This window comes from Callospermophilus lateralis, unplaced genomic scaffold, assembly GCF_048772815.1.
Source record: "Callospermophilus lateralis isolate mCalLat2 unplaced genomic scaffold, mCalLat2.hap1 Scaffold_139, whole genome shotgun sequence".
Classification (NCBI taxonomy): Eukaryota; Metazoa; Chordata; class Mammalia; order Rodentia; family Sciuridae; genus Callospermophilus; species Callospermophilus lateralis.
Window position 1 is genome coordinate 2,030,248 of NW_027512543.1, and position 5,610 is coordinate 2,035,857.

At 32.7% G+C, this 5,610-nt stretch overlaps 1 pseudogene; it reads left to right on the plus strand.

Annotated features, from left to right (window-relative positions):
* Window positions 1-782: 782 nt before the first annotated feature.
* LOC143640237 (splicing regulator RBM11-like) lies at window positions 783-3,214 on the plus strand (annotated as a pseudogene).
* The last annotated feature ends 2,396 nt before the right edge of the window (window positions 3,215-5,610 follow it).

Below are 5,610 nucleotides of genomic sequence, written 5' to 3' on the forward strand. Positions count from 1 at the left end.
TTATAGACTTATGGATTGAGCCATATATGTGATGTAATAACTTCCCCTCTTCTTTAATACCAAGAGCAAAAAACTACTTCATTTTCTTTGGGTTTGGGAAAAGAACAAAATATTTGTAGGATTTGAAGTTTAAAAGAATAGATAGGCAATAGAAGATTGCAGTATAACTATCTTATGTTTGATACATGGTTTGTAAATCATCTCAGAGTCTAGACTATAATGTCAAAAAAGTCATATGTATATCCCATGACACTACATTTCATTGGTAGTACTTTTTTCTAGTATTTGGTATTTCATAAAGGAAGTATGAGAATGAGTTATCATGTCCTGGTTGTGATGTGCAAATGTAATCTAGTCTTCATTAGTCTTCCTTGTAAATGGTTTTTTTGACTTCTTATTGCCTCTTATGCCTTGCTCTTTATTGAACTAATTTTCAATTTGCTAGAGCCATTGTAACAACGTACTATAGAGTGCCTAAACAACAGAAATTAATTGTCTTAAAATTTCAGAGGCTAGACATCCAGGATCAAAATATTAGAACCACTGGTTTCTTCTAAGCTACGAAGAAGAATCTATCCCATGCCTCTCCCCTATTCTTCTGTTGTTTTGATAGCATTGCTTGGTATTCCTTGAATGACAGAAGCTTTACCCACATTTCTGCCTTTATTTTCACATGTTGTTCTTCTGTTTTTATCTCCAAATATTCCTTTTTTATATGAATACCAGTCATAAAGGGTTATGGATCCATCCTATTCCAGTATTAACATGTCTTAACCAATGACATGTGCAATGATCCTGTTATCAAATACGGCCACATTCTAAGGTACTGAGGGTTTCATTAACTGAAAATGAAGAGAATGTATCAATCCATAACAGTTTTTAATTTACATGAGATTCCTCCATGCAGACAACTATGTGTCCAAAGATTCACGTGGGAAAAATACTGGTTTTAGACAATTGACACTTGTTTTCATAATGCAGCTTATCTCACCTCTGCTGTGGAGTCTTCCCTACTCTGTAATTTCCCTTCACCTTTCACCTTGTCTCCTTACTGGGCTCCCATATTTTTCTTCTTCCTCTCACTAATAAATATTTTTATCTTTCACATCCTTTCTTCCTGTTCATTTTTTAACCCCACTGTTATATGAGAGCTACTCTTTTTAAGGTGATGAGAACTTTCTGATCAGCCATTCAGCAGCCTCAATGTTTATTCAGTTTACCCCTATGGAACAACTTATATTTTTCTAATTTCTTTCTTAATGAAGTATGGACTTCTGACTTCTACTGACTTCTGGGATAATACTCTCAGTATTTATAAATGGAGTCTCCCCGATCCATCTGACTACATTCTGTCATTTCTTCCCATCTGCCAGTGCTGATTTCAGCCTCCCTTAGAGTATGCTTCCTACCCTAAGGATTAGTGGTTAGCATTAAAATTAAGGTATACTATAGAGCTAGTAGACTATTGAAGAGTAGCTGCAGAACCTAGCCAGGATTTATAACATCTCCATAAGAGCAACGATCACATGTATAAATGAAATTTGGGGAACACCACAGTTTTTTAATTAGAGATGTTTTGATTATCTTAATGCCTGGAAGATATCAGTCAACATGTTTATGTTAACATTAGTAGTCCATTTAGGAAGGAGTACAGTTTATATATTTACATAGTAAAGATACTTTAAAAATAAATTGATGATAATTTCTTCCTCTTTGTTTTTATATCTGTAGAAGATTGAACTGTATGTCCAGTGATGATTAATGACTTGCTATTGTTCTGTTACTATCTAAATGTTGTATGTCTTTATATAAATACAAGCACTGGTCTAACATTTTCATATCAGAAAACCAAATGTGACTCTGAATGTTGAAATTTCAATATTTAGTAATGAAATAATTAATTAATGTATTGTTTTGACACTACATTATCAATATAATAACATTATTTGCATGTGTTTGTTAAAGATATTTAATTCTAACTGCTACCAGAGAAGATCTTTCTGTCTCTGTTTCTGATTATGAACAACCCTCGTTAAGTTGTTAAGAGAAAAGAGTATTTGTACATAAGATTTTTAAGGAGTTTTTTTGCTTTCCATTTTATTTCTCAAAAGGAATGAAGAAATCTTGGGCAGATCTTCCTTTCCCATGCAGTTTTTTTCCCATTAATAATACTGCTTTACCTTAAGAATATTTTTTTCTTTCATAAATTGGTAAGTTTGATACCCATTTAGTTTAGCATATATATGACACAAATTTATGAAGAACATGAAAAACATTCATAGTATTTGGTGCTCATATAGTTAATATTAATGAACAACCACTCATTACCTGAAACTATGAAAGTATTTTTCCCAACATATTCCATTCTATTCTCTCTCTCTCTCTCTCTCTCTCTCTCTCTCTCTCTCTCTCTCTCCCCCCCCTCTCTGGTAGAGATGGAAGTGAGTTGAAAGACAAGTTCAAGGTATCACTGTTTATTTCTAATCTGCTGTGAGTAGTTAGAAATTTTAGTTATCATGTCTTTATCATATATTGAGATTAAGACATTTGTAAAAATTTTTATCTGTTTCATTTTATTCTTATATTGTGGCTCCTAGAAGAGTTAAAACTACATATGTGGTTTGCATTATATTTCTTTGATAATCTATATTGTAGTAAACTAATAAACCTTTAAATGTTTATGTTAAGGATTTAAGGAAGCTCCCACATTCCTACTATGAAGTAACTGCCTTTCTTATACCAAAATACAATTTGATTTACTCATGACTATTTGCATAATTCATGTTACTTTTAACATGCATTAGACTTTTTAATGTGCATTTAACTTAGCATTTTGGATTTGTTTTGGTATATAAGTTGACTTTTTTTTCCCCCACAGCAGCGGCATGCACATAATCCAGTTCTGCAGCTTCCTTACTATGAGATGACAGCCCAACTTCCCAGTAGCACGTCTGGGTCTTCCTCACTGAGTCATGTTCCAGATCTAGATGCTGGACCTAGCTCCTATGAATGGACTATTCAACAACCAAGTGACTCTGACCTTTATTAGATGAATACCCAAAAGAGGCAAAAGCAAACCAGTGACAGTGATAGTAGCACAAGAAACAATAGAGGAAATGAATTCAGCCAAAAATTCCGAAATTGTAAGAAAAAGAAAAGATATTGGTATTACCTTCAGATAATACGTATCTTCATTGATCTCAATTCTGTTTAAAGAAAACTGACCAATTTCTTGAGTGTCTTGTCGTTTTTGAAATATATGAAAACATGACTTATCTGATTTGCTATTCAATTTTTGCCTCAAATGATAAAAGCTTTTAAAAATAATATAATGTACTACTTTTGTATGTCATAATATATTTGACCCATTGCCAATAAAAAATATACTTTGTATCATTTTATTTTAGTACTGATGATGAAATTTCATTAAACTATTAACTAAAAGTCAGCTACTGAACACTTGTGGATAAGGTACTGTGATTTCTCTATATTGTTAATATAATATTCCAGTACAATTAGGCTGTAATTAGGAACATTAGATTTGCCAAAAGAAAGTAATGCAAATATTTAAGAGTTGCATGTAGTTCCTAGTGAATATGTTATAAATAGACTTTGTTTCCTTTGTTAATAACATTTTATTTTTTACATTCACTCAAGTTTTTTCTGTGCCTTAATGTACTTCAGGTTTATTTTATCAAATGAAGACATATGACAGTGATACCAAAGGAAAGATTATTATCATGGGATTGGCTTTTGAGTCATTAACTTGTTATATGAGTTCAATGGGGATTCCTGCCTCTTTACTTCTTACTTGTTTATAATGAACATTAAGTTGGCTATGTAAGTATTACATTATCTACCTCTTTTGCCAGCCAGGTTTGAGAGAATATGTTTAATGTATTTAAATCTTGATAATTAATAAGTAAATAGAATGATATTTCATTAATGTTTGATATCTAATACTTAATTGTCCAAAAAATGTTTCTATTTTGGGTTCATTTATTTTAGAAGATAGAATACACATTAAACAAATTGGGATTTTTAAAAACATTTTTGTTAATTTTATAGCCCACCATAAATTAGAGTGATAAGAATTATATTTATTAAAGCTAATTGAAAGAATCATGCAACTCCTTTGTGAGTAGAGCACCAAATTTAGTAGGAAGGGCCATGCTTAGATGTTTCTTTTGCATGTTGAATAGCACTTTATAGATACTTACTGTTTAAAAGAATAAAGATCTGTTTTTAACAAAAGGAGTAACTGAATTTAACTAAGTATAGTAGAATTTAGAACAAACATTAATCTTCTTTAATCTGATCAATATGAAAACCTGACCTGTGCTTTATGTAGTTTTAACTATGTTTTCTTGGCTTTTGAAACACATACTCTTCTCGTTTTACATTCACATTTTTTTTTTCAATTTAGAATCAAGCCAAAGGGAAAAATGGCTTCTGCATAATTAGGAAATAGCATATCTTTAAAAAGCTTAGCTTCACCTTCACCTCAATCTTTTCTTTAATTCTGTAACTTACCTTAAACCTAAATTATTTTGTTGTGATTGGTATTATTGGAAGTATATAAAAAATGTTTCTTAGCAATTCAGAATAGCTTTGTGTAAGAAATATATCTTGAAATACTATTACTTTAATTAAAATGTTAGAACTGCAAGATATTTTTGTTAAATTCTTCCATCACAGACAGATAAGTGCACGTTGTGATTTAGATATGTTGGGTCCACAAAGACTCATGTGTTTGAAGATGTGGTCCCAAATGCAGCAGTATCCAAAGTGGGAATCCTTGGGATGTGAATATATCATGAGGTCTCTGCCGTCATCTGTGGGTTAAGTGAGAGACTAACGATTTGAATGGACTATTGGGAGGTAGTGGACAGTGTAGGAAGTGGGACCTAGTAAAAATGAGTGCATCCTTGGGGATTTACTCTTGGGGACTTTATCTTGTCCCTGTTTCTCTCTTTCTCTCTCTCTGTCTCCCTCCCCATCCTACCCTTTATCTGTCTCTATCTACCTATTTATCTGTCTCTCTCTGCCCCTCTCCCTATCTCTTTCCCTTTCTCTCTTTCCTCTCTTTTTCTCTCTTCCCCCTCCTTCTGCTGCCATGAGTTGACCAGCTGTCCTCCACCATCACCTTTCTCATGATGATCTGCCTCATCTCAGGCCCAGAGCAATGGAGCCAGCTGACCATGGACTGAAATCTCTGAAACTATAAGTCAAAATGAATCTTTCTTCCTCTAAGTTATTCATGTCAGGCACCTTTTCTTCACAGCAATGAAAAGCTGTATTAACTTGAACAAGTCAACCAACTTGAAACACATGGAAGACTAGAAAAGTCACCTTTACATGGTGTATTTCATTATTAAAAAATATAAAATAGGGGCTGGAGTTGTGGCTCAGCAGTAGAGCACTTCCCTGGCATGTGTGAGGCCCTGGGTTCGCACCTCAGCACTGCACATAAATAAATAAAATAAAAGATCTAAACAACTAAAAAAAATACATATATAAAAAATATAAAATATGCCTGGAAATATCTGTCACCATCCTATAAAATTTTGAGTTATCAGTTTTCCCCAATGCTGTATATTTGAGTTAAGA